Source organism: Oncorhynchus mykiss, chromosome 23 (genome assembly GCF_013265735.2).
Source record: "Oncorhynchus mykiss isolate Arlee chromosome 23, USDA_OmykA_1.1, whole genome shotgun sequence".
NCBI classification, from domain to species: Eukaryota; Metazoa; Chordata; class Actinopteri; order Salmoniformes; family Salmonidae; genus Oncorhynchus; species Oncorhynchus mykiss.
Genome location: NC_048587.1, coordinates 41,812,781 through 41,831,640, shown reverse-complemented (window position 1 = coordinate 41,831,640; position 18,860 = coordinate 41,812,781). Strand labels below are relative to the sequence as shown.

The following is an 18,860-nucleotide window of genomic DNA, read 5'->3' as shown; positions in this document are numbered from 1 at the left end:
TAGTTTGGGTGAGCAGACATTTGACTGTAAGGAATTCTAGGTCGGGTGAGCAGACATTTGACTGTAAGGAATTCTAGGTCGGGTGAGCAGAAGGACTTGAGTTGTATGTTGTTATGATTACACCAAGAGTTGTTAATCAAAAAGCATACACCCTTCCTCCCGCCCTTCCTCTTCCCAGAGAGGTGTTTATCTCTGTCGTCAAGATGCATCGAGAAGCCCGGTGTTTGAACCGATTCCGACAACATATCCAGAGAGAGCCATGTTTCCGTGAAACAGAGAATGTTACAATCTCTGATGTCTCTCTGGAAGGCAACCCTCGCTCTAATTTTGTCTACCTTGTTGTCAAGAGACTGGACATTGGCGAGTAGTATACTCGGGAGCAGAGAGCGATGTGCCCGTTTTCAAAGCCTGACCAGAAGACAGCTCCGTCTGCCCCTTCTGCGTCGCCATTATTTTCGGTCAGCTGCTGGGGTTAGATCCATTATCCTGGGTGGTGGTCCGAAGAGAGGATCTACTTTGGGAAAGTCGTATTCCTGGTCACAATGTTGGTAAGTTGACGATCTTATATCCGTTAGTTCTTCCCGGCTGTATATAACAAGACCTAAGATTTCCAGGGGTAACAATGTAAGAAAACATACATAAAAAACCTAAATACTGCATAGTTTTCTAGGAACACGAAGCGAGGAGACCATCTCCATCTCACCTCATGTAGGGAATAGGGTGGCGCAGGCGAAAGACAAAGGCCAAGAGAAAGAACGAGCAAAAGAGCAGAGAGAGAAACTGTTAGAGAGATTGAGAAAGACATGATCGGCCAAACAGAGAAAAGAGGTGGAGGAAGGACAGCATAGAAGCAGTAAAAGACAACCTTACTTGAGAAATTGCCGGCACTCACAATGGAAGGGCTCTCAAGATGTTTTCAAAGTGTTCTCACAAACATGGATGTTACACTTGGCTGGCTCTTACAGCCCACTAGTAACGTTCTCAGCCCTCTCATTACATTCCTACATCGTTCTTCCTTCCCCTGTCACATCAGAATAGACACACACATGCACGTGCACAATCCCGGGATACACACACCCTTTCCGACCTACACCCACGTTGTTGTTTAACAGGATGGATTGTCTAAATAACAGAGGGAGAGTGGGTCGGAACGACGGTAAATAAACAACCAATGACAGGGAAAGAAAATATTAATATCCATAAGAGTTCTGTCATACCCAGGGTCTGCATGGTTTCCCTTGCTGCCTCTAGGAGGCTGCTCTGCATCTCAAATGGCATCCTTTACCTTTTGAGTGTTTGAATTGTACAAGATTAATGTTTGAATTGTACCAGATAAATGTTTGAATTTTACCAGATAGGGGTTATTTGGCTTGTAAACATAGTAGAACCCTTTTTGATACTATATATAACACTTTTTTGAATGTTCAATAAAGAACCTTGCTCCTAAGGTTCTATAAAGAACCATTAAAAAAGGTTCTGTATAGCACCCCAACAAATGTCTGCGATGGTTACAACCCTTTTGGGGGCTATATAGTACCCTTTCATATGGTTCTTCATATAACCTTTATGGAGAATCTTTCTATAAATAACCTTTCTCAATCGTAAAGGTTCTTTGTAGATCCTTTTGAAGAACCATACAGGGTTTTTTATTCTGGCCAGTCATATTATATTGTTAATATTTCATCGGGGTTGTGATTGTGATAATTGATTAGTTGTATCAAGTGAACTACCTCTGGAACAGCTGGGGGTCCCTGAGGAGAGAATTGAAAACCACTGGCATAACGCAGGTTCTCTGGAACCCTGCAAGCAGTGGTGTAAAGTACTTAAGTCAAATTGCTTATTAAAGTACTACATAAGTATTGTTTTGGGGTATCTGTACTTTACTTTACTATTTATATTTTTGACAACGTTTAGTTTTACTACACTACATTCCTAAAGTAAATAGTGTACTTTTTATTCCATACATTTTTTCCTGACACCCAAAAGTACTCGATACATTTTGAATGCTTAGCAGGACAGGAAGATGGTCCAATTCAAGCACTTTTCAAGAGAACATCCCTGGTCATCCTACTGCCTCTAATCTGGCGGACTCACTAAACACACATAGTTTGTTTTTATGCCTGAGTGTTGGAGTGTGCCACTGGCTATTCGTACATTAAAATAACAAGAAAATGGTGCAGTCTGGTTTACTTAATATAAGATTTTTTTTTTTTTAAACTTAAGGAAGTTTCGCTGTAATTTTATAAATGGTGACAGATAATTTCTTTGTTCGACAGGGTGGGATCTTTTTGTGTCAGAAAAATGTATCATGAGGTAAAACTTTAAGCGCAAATATTTATTTAATAAACATCATATCGAAGTCAATTTGGAGTCACGCGATTATATGGTGTGTGGTCCTCCCACTACGACTCGGGAAACCATGAGGTTTATTGGGCTAGGTTTTTATTTAACTTGGCAAATCAGTTAAGAAAAATCTTATTTACCATGACAGCCTACCCTGGCCAAACCCTAACAACGCTGGGCCAATTGTGCGCAGCTCTATGGGACTCCAATCACAGCTGGATGTGCAACAGCCTAGCATTGAACCAGGGTATGTAGTGACCCCTCTAGCACTGAGATGCAGTGCCTTACACCATACAGATTAAATAAGTTATGATGAACTTCGCAGGGTGGTGAAAGTGTAGTTATGAGCTTGATGTTCGTTTCCAATAATTATCGAGATCTTATTCTGGTGTCATAATGATCCATAATAATCTCATCATGTAGACTAGACAACCCGCACAGTCTACCTGCACTGAATCTGCGAGCTGATGGCTAAAGCGCAGGTGGCAAGACCAGAGTAGGCACTTGCTATTATAATGCAACAGTTTTTGTGACAAAACTATTGATTTTTATTTGGTACATGAAAACGGAAGAGAAAAAGTAAATATTTTGTGCAATACATCATCATGCACTGATTTTTATCCACCACAATCCATTTTGGAAACATACCACTGTCGCCAAACCTAGGTTGTGTCTGTGCTTGTCTCTCTCTTTTTTTCTACTTAAAGGCTAATAGTAGCTACAGTAGGCAACGGTGTTGCCTTGCATTTTTGTGAGCAAATGTTTTCACCACGGCCTGTAAGTCCAGGATGCAGGCCCGACTGTTATCTATACTGAATATTTCTAAATCTTTCCTGAGACATTGTGCATTATATGTCCATTGCACTGCACACAATTTAATCTTAGTCATGAATGGCATGCCAAGATATACCAGAGATAAGGGACTGTTGATATTGCAACCACACAACTCAAAGGCCAGTTCACCAGATTGAAAGAAATCAAAAAGCCCTCAAGAACTGTTGTCCGCTAGTTGATCATCTGTTGATCATCTGTTTGCATCTGCCAATTTATTGGCTGTCCAGTATCCTGACAATCTGCCCCCAGAGCTTTCTACACAGTTATTCTCTTTCTGTAATGGGGTGCCAAATGAAATCACCACCAGTTTGGGAATCCTGAAATAGGGAATAGGCGGTCATTTGGGACTCAGGCATTAGAAAGATCCAGTTTGCAATTGGTTTGTTTTCTGTTTACAGTTCAGGGCTCATTGTGTTTTCCCTAGCGAGACCCTGTCATATTGAACTCATGCGTATGTAATCTCTTTCGGTTTGTTATATTTTATTTACAGTCTATTTTCTGTCCTTTCATTGGCTTGCCAAGGAAAAATCAAGAAGGCATAGTCAACATCCGTAGGGGAATGCTATACTGTACATACAGTACATACCACACTTTATTATGTATTCACACCCTTTGACTTTTATGTTGTATTAAATGTAGATGTTTTTGTCTCTGGCACAATTATCTATTATCTAACAATTATTGCTTACTCCAGCAGTGACACAGATTCAACCACAAAGACCAGGGAGGTTTTCCAATGCCTTGACAAGAAGAAAACCTATTAGTAGATAGGTAAAAAATAAAAAAAGGAAATTAATATTCCTTTAAATGCAGTGGTTTCCAACCCGGGGTACTGGGACCCCTGAGGGTACTTGGCCTATCCACAGGGGGTACACAAGAAGAGTCGTGAGATCATAGGCTTACTGGTAAAATGCACATGATGGGGTACATCAGGGGTACTCGGGGTAGAACACAATTCAGTTGGTGGTACAGCAACCGAAAAAGGTTGCGAACCACTGTCTTTGAGCATAGTGAAGTTACTAATTACACTTTGGATGGTGTATCAATACACTCAGTCACTACAAAGATACAGATGTCCATCCTCAGTTGCCAGGTAGGAAGGAAACTGCTCATGGATATCACCATGTGGTTAATGGTGACTTTTTAAACAGTTATAGGAGTTTATTGGCTGTGGTAGGAGAAAACTGAGGATGGATCAACAACATTGTAGTTACTCCACAATACTAACCTAATTGATAGAGTGAAAAGAAGGAAGCCTGTACAGAATAAAAATATTCCAAAACATGCATATTGTTTTCAACAGGGCACTAAAGTAATGCTGCAAAAAAGTGTGGCACAGCAATTTACTTTTTGTCCTGAATAGAACTTGTTATGTTTGGGTCATGTTTGGGTCAGAAAAACATTACTGAGTACCACACTCCATATTTTCAAGCAGAGTGGTGGCTGCATCATGTTATGGGTATGCTTGTAATTGTTAAGGACTGGGAAGTTTTTCAGGATAAGAAAGAAACAGAATGGAGCTAAGCACAGGCAAAATCCCAGAGATAAACCTGGTTCAGTTCGCTTTCCACCCGAAACTGGGAGAGGAATTCATATTTCATCAGAGTTGCTTACCAAATCAAATCAAATCAAATGTATTTATACAGCCCTTCTTAGATGAGCTGATGTCTTAAAGTGCTGTACAGAAACCCAGCCTAAAACCCCAAACAGCAAGCAATGCAGGTGTAGAAGCACGGTGGATAGGAAAAACTCCCTAGAATGACCAAACCCTAGGAAGAAACCTAGAGATGAACCAGGCTATGAGAGGTGGCCAGTCCTCTTCCGGCTGTGCCGGTTGGATATTATAACAGAGCATGGCTAAGATGTTCAAATGTTCATAAATTACCAGCATGGTCAAATAATAATAATCACAGTAGTTGTCGAGGGTGCAACAGGTCAGCACCTCAGGAGTAAATGTCAGTTGGCTTTTCATAGCCAATCGTTGAGAGTATCTCTACCACTCCTGCTGTCTCTAGAGAGTTGAAAAAAGCAGGTCTGGAACAGGTAGCACGTCCGGTGAACAGGTCAGGGTTCCATAGCCGCAGGCAGAACATTTGGAACTAGAGCAGCAGCACGGCCAGGTGGACTGGGGACAGCAAGGAGTCATCATGCCAGGTAGTCCTGAGGCATGGTCCTAGGGCTCAGGTCCTCAGAGAGAAAGAAAGAAATAGAGAATTAGAGAGAGCATACTTAAATTCACACAGGACACCGGATAAGCCAGGAGAAGTCCTCCAAATATAACAAACTGACCCTATCCCCCTGACACATAAACTACTGCAGCATAAATACTGGAGGCTGAGACAGGAGGGGTCAGGAGACACTGTGGCCCCATCCGATGATACCCCCAGACAGGGCCAAGCAGGAAGGATATTACCCCACCCATTTTGCCAAAGCACAGTGTGACCGCATACGTGTAGGTATGTACGGCAGGACAAATTAGAGAGATAGGTAGGAGCAAGCCCATGTAATGCTTTGTAGGTTAGCAGTAAAACCTTGAAATCAGCCCTTGCATTGACAGGAAGCCAGTGTAGGGAGGCTAGCACTGGAGTAATATGATCAAATTTTCTGGTTCTAGTCAGGATTCTAGCAGACGTATTTAGCATTAACTGAAGTTTATTTGGTGCTTTATCCGGGTAGCTGCATTGCAGTAGTCTAACCTAGAAGTAACAAAAGCATGGATGAATTTTTCTGCATTATTTTTGGACAGAAAGTTTCTGATTTTTGCAATGTTACGTAGATGGAAAAAAGCTGTCCTTGAAACAGTCTTGATATGTTCGTCAAAAGAGAGATCAGGGTCCAGAGTAACGCCGAGGTTCTTCACAGTTTTATTTGAGACAACTGTACAACCATTAAGATTAATTGTCAGATTCAACAGAAGATCTCTTTGTTTCTTGGGACCTTGAACAAGCATCTCTGTTTTGTCCGAGTTGGAAAGTAGAACGTTTGCAGCCATCCACTTCTTTATGTCTGAAACACAGGCTTCTAGCGAAGGCAATTTTGGGGCTTCACCATGTTTCATTGAAATGTACAGCTCTGTGTCATCCGCATAGCAGTGAAAGTTAACATTATGTTTTCGAATGACATCCCCAAGAGGTAAAATATATAGTGAAAACAATAGTGGTCCTAAAACGGACCCTTGAGGAACACCAAAATTTACAGTTGATTTGTCAGAGGACAAACCATTCACAGAGACACACTGATATCTTTCCGATAGATAATATCTAAACCAGGCCAGAACTTGTCCATGTAGACCAATTTGGGTTTCCAATCTCTCCAAAGAATGTGGTGATCGATGGTCTGTGGACTTTTCCATGTGAATATTAAAGTCACCAAAAATTAGAATATTATCTGCTATGACTACAACGTCCAATAGGAATTAATTTAACTCAATGAGGAACGCTGTATATGGCCCAGGAGGCCTGTAAACAGTAGCTATAAAAAGTGATTGAGTAGGCTGCATAGATTTCATGACGAGAAGCTCAAAAGACGAAAACGGATTTTTTTTTGTAAATTGAAATTTGCTATCGTAAATGTTAGCAGCACCTCCGTCTTTGCGGGATGCACGGGGGATATGGTCACTAGTGTAACCAGGAGGTGAGGCCTAATTTAACACAGTAAACTCATCAGGCTTAAGCCATGTTTCAGTCAGGCCAATCACATCAAGATTATGATCAGTGATTAGTTCATTAACTATAATTGCCTTTGAAGTAGGGGATCTAACATTAAGTAGCCCTATTTTGAGGTATCACAATCTCTTTCAATAATGAAAGGAATGGAGGAGGTCTTTATCCTAGTGAGATTGCTAAGGTGAACACCGCCATGTTTAGTTTTGCCCAACCCAGGTCGAGGCACAGACACGGTCTCAATGGGGATCGCTGAGCTGACTACACTGAGTGTGCTAGTGGCAGACTCCACTAAGCTGGCAGGCTGGCTAACATCCTGCTGCCTGGCCTGCACCCTATTTCATTGTGGAGCTAGAGGAGTTAGAGCCCTGTCTATGTTGGTAGATAAGATGAGCGCACCCCTCCAGCTAGGATGGAGTCCGTCACTCCTCAGCAGGTCAGGCTTGGTCCTGTTTGTGGGTGAGTCCCAGAAAGAGGGCCAATTATCTACACATTCTATCTTTTGGGAGGGGCAGAAAACAGCTTTCAACCAGCGATTGAGTTGGAAGACTGCTGTAGAGCTCATCACTCCCCCTAACTGGGAGGGGGCTAGAGACTCTGCTGTAGAGCTCATCACTCCCCCTAACTGGGAGGGGGCCAGAGACTCTGCTGTAGAGCTCATCACTCCCCCTAACTGGGAGGGGGCCAGCGACTCTGCTGTAGAGCTCATCACCCCACTAACTGGGAGGGGGCCAGAGACTCTGCTGAAGAGCTCATCACTCCCCCTAACTGGGAGGGGGCCAGAGATAATTACTCAATGCCGACACATCTTTCTAGCTGATTTACACGCTGAAGCTATGTTGCACTTGGTGACATCTGACTGTTTCATCCTAACATCGTTGGTGCAGACGTGGATAGCAATATCTCTATGCTCTCTACACTCGCCAGTTTTAGATTTAGCCAGCACCATCTTCAGATTAGCCTTAACATCGGTAGCCCTGCCCCCTGGTAAACAGTGTATGATCGCTGGATGATTCGTTTTAAGTCTAATACTGCAGGTAATGGAGTCGCCAATGACTAGGGTTTTCAATTTGTCAGAGGTAATGGTGGGAAGCTTCGGCGTCTCAGACCCCGTAACGGGAGGAGTAGAGACAAGAGAAGGCTCGGCCTCAGACTCCGACTCGCTGCTTAATGGGGAAAACCGGTTGAAAGTTTCTGTCGGCTGAATGAGCGACACCGGTTGAGCATTCCTACAGCATTTCCCTCCAGAAACAATGAGAAAGTTGCCCGGCTGTGGGGACCGTGCGAGGGGATTTATACTAACGTTACTATCTGTACTTACTGGTGGCACAGACGCTGTTTCATCCTTTCCTACACTGAAATTACCCTTGCCTAACGATTGCGTTTGAAGCTGGGCTTGCAGCACAGCTATCTTCGCCGTAAGGCAATCGTTCTCCTGTATATTATGAGTACAGCGACTGCAATTAGAAGGCATCATGTCAATGTTACTACTTAGCTTTGGATGTTGGAGGTCCTGACGAACCACGTCCAGATAAAGCGTCCGGAGTGAAAAAGTTGGATGAAAAAAAGTTGAGTGAGGGAAAAACCAAAAATGTAAACAGTAATTAAAAAGTAAAAACCATAAAGTTGTCAGCTAGCAAAGTATGGTTGGCAACAAAACGCACAAAACGCACAGCAACACGTAAACAAGTCTGCAAGTTGTGACCGGAAATGGCGTCAGCAAATGGTGGAAAATGTAGGAAAATGAGTGGAAGGCTTCACATTGTCACATACACATGGTTAGCAGATGCAAATGTGAGTGTAGCGAAATGCTTGTGCTTCTAGTTCTGACAGTTGAGTAATATCTAACAAGTAATCTAACAATTACCCAACAACTACCTAATACAGACAAATCTAAAGGGGTGAATGAGAATATGTACATGTAAGTATTTGGAACGGCGGATAACCTAGTGGTTAGAGTGTTGGGCTAGTAATTGAAAGGTTGCAAGATCAAGCTTACAAGTTAAAATTATGTCAGTCTGTCCCTGACCAAGGTAGGTAAACTACTGTTCCTAGGCCATCATTGAAAATAAGAAATTGTTCTTAGCTGACTTGCCGAGTTAAATAAAGGTACAAAAAAATGACTGAGTGGCATTGGCAAGGTGCAATAGATGGTATAAAAGTATACATGAGATATGGAAACATAACTAAAGTTGCATTATTTAGAGTGCATTGTATAAAGTGACTGGTGATCCATTTATTAAAGTGGCCAGGGATTGGGTTTCAATGTAGGCAGCAGCCTCTCTGAGTTGGTGATGGCTGTTTAGCAGTCTGATGGCCTTGAGATAGAAGCTGTTTTTCAGTCTATCGGGCCCAGCTTTGATGCACCTGTATGAACAGGCAGTGGCTCAGGTGGTTGATGTCCTTGATGATCTTTTTGGCCTTCCTGTGACATCGGTTTACCAAGAAGACAGTGAATGTTCTTGAGTGGCCGAGTTACAGTTTTGACTTAAATCTAATTGAAAATGTATGGTAAGACCTGAAAATTGTTGTCTAGCAATGATCACAACCAATTTGACAGAACTTGAAATTTTTTTGTGTGAATAATGGCCGAATATTGCACATCCAGGTGTGGAAAGCTCTTAGAGACTTACCCAGAAAGACCCAGAGCTGTAATCACTGCCAAAGTTGCTTCTACAAAATATTGCCTCTGTGGTGTGAATACTTACGTAAATGAGATATTTCTGTATTTTGTTTTCAATACATTTGAAAAATATTCTAAAAACATGTTTTCACTTTATCATTATGCTATTGTGTGTTGGTATTGGGTGAGAAAAAAACGTATTTAATTCATTTTGAAATCAGGCTGTAGCACAACAACATGCTGAATATGTCAAGGGGAATGAATACTTTCTGAAGGCACCTATATACAACACGTCCATATGGAACATTATACAGTAAACTCAAACTCCCATGATACATAAAACAGACACAGTCAGTTAACAGAATAATCTCATTGGAGTTGTAGTTTGTTCAGTGTGATGGACTCATCTGCATGTTTTCTCATGGTCTCACCGTCCTGGCTGTGTGGCTGTTGATTATACATCTTGGCCTCAGGGCCTTAGGTCATAAAGACAGAGAGCGAGTTTATTGCACGATCATAATGAACACACACTCACGCACGGACACGCATGCACTCACAGAAACACAATTAAAGAGAAGTAGCTTGGCCCAAAGTCTAGTTAAAGCTAGTGTGGTAGCAGCAAGGCTCCTCAAGCCTCTCTCTGGGTGTACAAAATGTCATCCTATTGCCTACATAGTCCACTACTTTTGACCAGAGTCTCTGGTCAAAAGTAGTGCACTATACATGGAACAGAGTGCCATTTGGGATAGCCTATGTCTCTTTGACTCATTTGGGCTCCTGTGTGGTGCAGTGGTCTAAGGCACTGCATCTCAGTGCTAAAGTCATCACTACAGACGCCCTGGTTTGAATCCGGGCTGTGATTGTGAGTTCCATAGTGCGGTGCGCAATTGGACCAGCGTTGTCTGGGATTGGCAGGTGTAGGCCATCATTGCAAATAAGAATTTGTTCTTAACTGACTTGTCTAATTAAATAAAGGTTACATTTTAATAAAAAAATTGTACTATGAGCCACTTGTTATTCCTCTCTCTGTTACCATGGAGACCTGCTGTATGGCATGATAGCTTCACCACTGAGGAATATATTCCGTATGTCTTCCCTCTCTGGTCTCTTATTGAAGGAGAAACATATTTAATGAAGGAAAGATGGAAAAGATAGGAGAAGGAAGGAGGAAGTGATGGAGGGAGGAAGGGAGGGAGAGAGGTATACAGAGAAAGAAACGGAGGGAGAGAGAGAGAGACAAGCGAGAGAGCAGGAGGGAGAGAGAAGAGAGAGAGAGCAGGAGGGTGAGAGAAGAGAGAGAGCAGGAAGTGAGAGAGAGAGAGAGAGAGAGAGAGAGAGAGAGAGAGAGAGAGAGAGGGGAGAGGGAGAGCAGGAGGGAGAGAGAGATCAGGAAGCAGAGAGAGAGTGAGAGAAGGAGGGAGAGAGGAGAGAGAGAGAGAGCAGGAGGGTGAGAGAAGAGAGAGAGCAGGAAGTGAGAGAGAGAGAGAGAGAGAGAGAGAGAGAGAGAGAGAGAGGGGAGAGGGAGAGCAGGAGGGAGAGAGAGATCAGGAAGCAGAGAGAGAGTGAGAGAAGGAGGGAGAGAGGAGAGAGAGAGACAGCGCAAGCCAGGGTCTCTGTGTGTGTCTGTTTTCTAAAAACTGCTTGGCGATGAAAGACCATCTCTCCATCTGGTTTACACTCCTCTACATTTGTTGTTTTGTTTCTTCACTGATCTGCTCTCTTCAGGTAAAAATCTACTGGGACTTTAAGCTCTGAATTCCGAGTGTACGTCCCAAATGGCACTCTACTCCCTATATAGTGCACTACTTTTGACCAGGTCCCATTGGGACAACAGCCTCTGATCACTCAGACAACAGCCTATGATCAAATGAAACATTACATTTTTGTCTTGCTTTTAGGAGAAGAGAAAAACATCCTCAACAGAACCACTGTGGTTTGTGTGTTAGAGGTAGAGAGAGAAGGGTAGAGAGAGAGAGGTAGAGAGAGAGAGGTAGAGAGAGAGGTAGAAAGAGAGAGAGGGGTAGATATAGAGGGAGTGGAAGAGAGAGAGTATTCGAGAGAGAGAGACGACGGACAGATGGAAAGCGAGGGAGAGAAAGGAGGGGTGTGTGTGTGTGTGTGTATGTGTGTGTGTGTGTGTGTGTGTGTGTGTGTGTGTGTGTGTGTGTGTGTGTGTGTGTGTGTGTGTGTGTGTGTGCGTGCGTGCGTGCGTGCGTGTGTGTGTGTGAGAGAAAGAGAGAGAGATCTTAAAATCAACCATTAAAGACTACCAGAACCCACTGGATTCTCAAATTACATTGAATGAACTACAGGGCAAAATACAAACCTACCAACCGAAAACGGCCTGTGGCGTTAATGGTATCCTCAATTAAATGATAAAATATACAGACCACAAATTCCAATTGGCTATATTTAAACTTTTCAACATCATCCTTAGCTCTTCCCAAAAATGTGGAACCAAGGACTGATCACCCCAATCCATAAAAGTGGAGACAAATTTGACCCCAATAACTGCTGTGGGATATGCATCAACAGCAACCTTGGGAAAATCCTCTGCATTATCATTAACAGCAGTTCCTTAGTGAAAACAATGAACTAAGCAAATGTCAAATTGGCTTTATACCAAATTACCGTACAACAGCCCACGTATTCACCCTGCACACCCTGATTGACAAATTAACAAACCAAAGGCAAAGTCTTCTCATGCTTTGTGGATTTCAAAAATTTGGCATAATGGTCTGCTATTCAAATTGATGGAAAGTGGTGTTGGAGGAAAAACATACAACATTATAAAATCCATGTACACAAACAACAAGTGTGTGATTAAAATTAGCAAAAAACACAAACATTTCTTTCCACAGTGCCATGGGGTGAGACAGGGATGCAGCTTAAGCCCCACCCTCTTCAACATATATTTTAACGAATTGGCGAAGGCACTAGAACAGTCTGCGGCACCCGGCCTCACCCTACTAGAATCTGAAGTCAAATGTCTACTGTTTGCTGATGATCTGGTGCTTCTGTCCCAAAACAAGGAGGGCCAGAAGCAGCACCTAGATCTCCTGCACAGATTCTGTCAGACTTCGGCCCTGAAAGTAAATCTCAGTAAGACAACAATAATGGTGTTCCAAAAAAAGATCAATTTGCCAGGACCACAAATACAAATTCCATCTAGACACCATTGCCCTAGAGCACATATAAAAATGTACAATTCCTCAGCCTAAACATCAGCGCCACAGGTAACTTCCACAACGCTGTGAATGATCTAAGAGAAAAGGCAAGAAGGTCCTTCTATACCAACACAAGGAACATAAAATTCAACATACCAATTAGGATCTGGCTAAAAATACTTGAATCACTTATAGAACCCATTGTCCTTTATGGATGTGAGGTCTGGGGTCCGCTCACCAACCAAGAACTCACAAAATCCTCCGTATACAACGTAAAACATCAAGTAATGCATGCAGAGCAGAATTAGGCCGATACCCGCTAATGATCTAAAACAGCCGTTAAATTCTACAACCATCTAAAAGGAAACAATTCCCAAACCTTCCATAACAAAACTATAATTATTTGACACATTGGAAAGAATTAACTAAAAAACAGATCAAACTAGAATGCTACTTGGCCCCAAACAGAGAGTACACAGAGGCAAAATACCTGACCACTGTGACTGACCCAAGCTTAAGGAAAGTTTTGACCACAGGAAAAGGGCAACCAGTAAAGAACAAACACCATTGTAAATACAAACCATATTTATGTTTATTTATTTTTCCTTTTGTACTTTAACTATTTGCAAATAATATGACATTTGAAATGTCTCTATTGTAAAGTTTACTGTTAATTTTTTATTGTTTATTTCACTTTTGTTTATTGTTTATTTCACTTGCTTTGACAATGTTTATTTCGCATGCCAATAAAGCCCTCGAAATTAGTTGAATTAAAATTGAGAGAGAGAGAGGCAGGTAGAAAGAGAGATGGAGGGATGGATGAGAGAGAGGGAGAGAAATGAGAGAGAGAAGTGAGAATGAGAGAGGGATGGAGTGGTCATGTCTTCCTGCTCTCTTCTGTGCCACCTCTCTTCTTCCCTGTGTGTGTGTGTGTGTGTGTGTGTGTGTGTGTGTGTGTGTGTGTGTGTGTGTGTGTGCGTGCCAGTGTTTGTGTGTGTCTGCGTGTGTGTGCCAGTGTTTGTGTGTGTGTCTGTGTGTGTGTGTGTGTGCCGGTGTTTGTGTGTGTGGGTATGTGTGTGTGTGTGTAATCCTTACCCCTGGCGCAGTCTGTATCCTTTGAAAATGAGCAGAGGTAATCTCCACTGGCAGGAGAGACACAGACAGTGTGGACACGTACTTGTGTGTGTGTGTGTCATCTTTCTATCCCATGTCCTCTATTGGATTGTGAAAGGTTAGGTGGTGTTTGTGATCACTCTGTGTCATGATTAGGCACCACTACCACACGTCATCATCACACACTGCAATCTGTTGACACACACACTCACGCACATGCACATACACACACAATGCGCCTGTACATGCAAATGAAACACCTGACACATGAAGCATACATGACAACAAAGCAAATACAACTCTCTGGAAGGAGAGAGTGAGAGTGGAAAGGATGGATGGAGGGAGGGACAGAGAAGGATGAAGGATGAAGAAGGATGAGAAGGATGAAGGGAGGGATTGAGGGAGATAGAGAGGTATAGTGTGGTAGGGTGAGCAAGGTGGTGTGGTGTGACAGCAGAGTGTCTTTCCTCTGCATCCCAAATGGCACCCTATTCCCTACATAGCGCACAAAGTAGTGCACAATAAAAGGAATGGGGTGCCATTCGGAAATATTGAAGCCAACCTGCTTCTTGTTAACAGGGATTTGTGCCATAGCAGGGGGAAGAGAGGGATGGAGAGGACGAGAAGATGAGATACATTGTTCAAAAATAGATGTTACTGAAGTAGAGGTGATCTATTTTCTCTATCCTCTCCTTCTTCTCCTCCCTTCCTGTATATTTCACTCACTCACTCACTCACTCACTCACTCACTCACTCACTCACTCACTCACTCACTCACTCACTCACTCACTCACTCACTCACTCACACACACCAGGCAGATCGCTCAAGCTTGACTTCAAAATTGGACATCCTTTTTGAGAACGTCTGGAAATCTATTAAGTAAACTTGGGTTATTCTAGGGCATTGTGGACGGGGTTGTGGGATGGGTGTAATCCCATGACTCCGGATTCGAAGGTTGCGTGTTCAATATTTGTTTTAATTCTATCCTACCTTATTCGGAATGACTACCTAAACTTAATGTTTTGACCCTATCAAAAACCTTAACCATTAGCTTTGACATTTGACTACTTAGAAATGTGAAGTTTGGAGAAATTGAACGATGCTGAGCAGGAGGAGTCAACTGAGGGTGTCAAAAGAGGAATTTGATGTTTGAAGCAACTTCAAAATTAACATCAGAATCTGAAGTCAAATTGATTAAACTGTGAGATCATGTCGCGCACACACACACAAATACACAGACACACCATCCCTTCACCAATATCTGATCTCTGACCTCTTCCTTCTCTCTCTTTACTCTTGACCCTGGTGCTCTGTTTCTCTGTACTCAGTCGATTCTGTGTGTGTGTCTACAGGTTCAGAGTAAAGAAAGATCCACACCCTTCTGACTCCACCTCACACCCTGACCCTAACAGTGAGTACTACAGTTCATATATCATGGCTGGGATTTTTCTCTATCTGTGACTGGGTTACCATCTGATGTTTCAGAGAGTGTTTCCAGAAGAACTGATGTTGTTATTGCTGTTGTGTTGTTTTGAGGGCTATAGTTCCAGTAGGCCTAGTTGATACTACTGGGAGGACGGATTGGCATAAATCATTCATTACAATTACAAAATGCAATTAAGTTTGGCACACCTATATTTTGGGATGTGAATACTTATGTAAATAAGGTATTTGCAGCATGCATACACGTGTATGTATACACATTTTTTTTTACTAAAAAATATTATTTCGTTTTTGTATACAGTTCATGTGGAAAGTATGACTTCTTCAGCATTTTGTTATATTACAGCCTTATTATAAAATGGATGACATAAAAAAAATCCTTCATCAGAACCTTTGCTTTGAGCAAAAACCATGCCATTAGGTCAAAGGAATTGTCCGTAGAGCTCCAAGGCACAGATCTTGGGAAGGTTACCAAAAACATTTCCACAGTGGCCTCTTTCAATCTTAAAATGGAAGAAGTTTGGAACCACCAAGACACTTCCTAGAGCTGGCTGCCCGGCCAAAGTGAGCAATCAGGGGAATAGGGCTTTGGTCAGGGAGGTGACCAAGAACCAGATGGTCACTCTGACAGAGCTCCAGAGTTCCTCTGTGGAGATAGGAGAACCTTCCAGAAAGACAACCATCTCTTCAGCACAGGATCGAGGGAAAGATGAACGGAGCAAAGTACAGAGAGATCGTTGATGAAAACCAGCTGCAGAGCGCTCAGTACCTCAGATTGGGGCGAAGGTTCACCTTCCAACAAGACAACGATCCTAAGTACACAGCCAAGACAACGCAGGAGTGGCTTCGGGACAAGTCTCTGAATGTCCTTGAGTGGCCCAGCCAGAGCCCGGACTTGAACCCGATTGAACATATTTCTAGAGACCTGAAAACAGCTCTGCAGTGATGCTCGCTATCCAACCTGACAGAGCTTGAGAGGATCTGCAGAGAAGAATGGGAGAAACTACCCAAATACAGGTTTGCCAAGCTTGTAGCATCATACCCAAGAAGAATAAAGGCGATAAGCACTGCCAAAGGTGCTTCAACAAAGTACTGAGTAAAGGGTCTAAATATTTATGTAACTGTAATATTTAAGTATGTATTGATATTTAGAAAAGAAAAAAAAATCATTTTCATTTGTGGTATTATGTGTAAATTGATGAGTGAAACAAACAATTGAATCCATTTTGGAATAAGACTGTAACGTAACAAAATGTTTAAAATGTCAAGGGGTCTGAATACTTTCCGAATGTACTGTATACTGAACATAAATATAAACACAACATGTAAAGTGTTGGTCCCATGTTTCATCAGCTAAAATAAAAGATCTCAGAAATGCTCTTTACGCACAGAAAGCTTATTTCTCTGAAATGTGTATTTCATCCCTGTTACACCTGACTGGTGTGGCATACCAAGATGAATAAACAGCATGCTCATTACACAGGTGCACCTTGTGCTGGGGACAATAAAAGGCCACTCTAAAATGTGCAGTTTTGTCACACAACACAATACCACAGATGTCTTGAGTTTTGAGGGAGTGTGCAATTGGCATGCTGACTGCAGGAATGTCCACCAGAGGTATTGCCAGACAATTGAATTTCAATTTCTCTCCATTCGCTTCCTCCAATGTAATTTTAGAGAATTTGGCAGTACTTCCAAATGGCCTCACAACCACAGAACACGTGTATAACGTTGTGTCGGCGAGCGGTTTGCAGATGTCAACGTTGTTAACGGAGTGCCCCATAGTGACGGTGGGGTTATGGTATGGGCAGGCATAAGCTACAGAAAATGAAAACAATTACGTTTTACCTATGGCAAATTGAATGCACAGAGATACTGTGAAGACATCCTAAGTCCTACCGTTGTCCCATTCAACCACCGCCATCACCTAATGTTTCATTATGATAATGCACAGTCCCATGTTGCAAGGATCTGTACACAATTCCTGCAAGCTGATAATGTCCCAGTTCTTCCATGGCTTGCATACTCATCAGACATTTCACCCATTCAGCATGTTTGGGATGCTCTGAATCAATGTGTATGACAGTGTGTTCCAGTACCCTCCAATATCCTGCAACTTCACACAGCTATTGACGAGGGGCGGGACAACATTCCACAGGCCACAATCAACAACCTGATCAATTCTATGTGAAGGAGATGTGTCGCGCTGCATGAGGCAAATGGTGGTCACACCAGATACTGACTGGTTTTCTGATCCACGCCCCCTACCTTTTCTTTAAGGTACCTGTGGCCAACAGATGCATATATCTATACCCTGTCATGTTAAATCTATATGGCTTCATTTATTTATTTCAATTGACTGATTTCCTTATACGAACTGTGACACAGTAAAATCTGTTGAGTTTATATTTTTATTCAGTTATACATATACATTTAGTTAATTTAGCAGATGCTGACTTTTGATACCAATGTAGGGTGAAAGGGCCCCACAAAATTGTGAACCGCTCTAAAGTAATGATATGGATTATATTTTTTTCATTTTGAAAATACCAATTACAGCTTTCTAAAGTATATTGTTACAAAATACATTGGAGTGTAGTTCAGCCCAGTGTAATACAACATACAAAATATTCAGAAGTAGTTAGAATACTTATTTCAAATACTTGTAAGATAGTTAGATCCCTGAATGGCTGACAGGTGTATAAAAATGTTGCACACAGCCATGCAATCTCCATAAACAAACATTGGCAGTAGAATGGCATTACTGAAGAGCTCAGTGACTATCAACGTGGCACCGTTATAGGATACTACCTCTCCAACAAGTCAGTTCATCAAATTTCTGCCCTGCTGGAGCTGCCCCGGTCAACTGTAAGTGCTGTTATTGTGAAGTGGAAATGTCTCGGAGCAATAACGACTCATCCGCAAAGTCGTTTGCGTGGAGTGCGTAAAGACGTCTGTCCTCGGTTGCAACATTCACTACTGAGTTCCAAACTGCCTCTGGAAGCAATGTCAACACCAGACCTGTTCGCCTGGAGCTTCATGACATGGGTTTTCATGGCTGAGCAACCGCACATAAGCCTAAGATCACCATACACAATGTCAAGCGTCGGCTGGAGTGGTGTAAAGCTTGCCACTATTGGACTGGAGCAGTGGAAATGCATTCTCTGGAGTGATGAATCACGCATCCCCATCTGGCAGTCCTACGGATGAATCTGTGTTTGGTGGATGCCAGGAGAACGCTACGTGCCCCAATGCATAGTGCCCTCTAGTGGAGGGAAATCTTAAAGCTACAGCATACAATGGCATTCTAGACTATTCTATGCTTCCAACAGTGGCAACAGTTTGGGGAAGGCCCTTTCCTGTTTCAGCATGATAATGCCCTCATGCACAAAGTGAGGTCCATATGGTTTGTTGTGATCAGTGTGGAAGAACTTGACTGCCCTGCACAGAGCCCTCAACCACATCTAACAACTTTGGAATGAATTAGAATGCCGACTGCGAGCCAGGCCTAATCATCCAACATCAGTGGCTGAGTGTGTGTTCTTGTGGCTGAATGGAACCAAGTCCCTGCAGCAATGTTCCAACATCTAGTGGACAGTCTTTCCAGAAGTGTGGAGGCTGTTATGGCAGCAAAGGGGGGACCAACTTCATATTAATTGATTTTGGAATGAGAT

General features: G+C 42.5%; 1 protein-coding gene across 6 annotated transcripts in view; it reads left to right on the top strand.

The window, feature by feature from the left end:
* Positions 1-18,860, top strand: part of LOC110502777 (RNA binding protein fox-1 homolog 3) — a 739,581-nt gene that overhangs the window by 213,803 nt on the left and 506,918 nt on the right. For all 6 annotated transcript variants that reach the window (XM_036960469.1, XM_036960467.1, XM_036960470.1 and 3 more), the window contains one exon: positions 15,096-15,154. The gene's annotated coding sequence lies outside the window, so the exon portion shown is untranslated. The remainder of the gene's footprint in view (positions 1-15,095; positions 15,155-18,860) is intronic.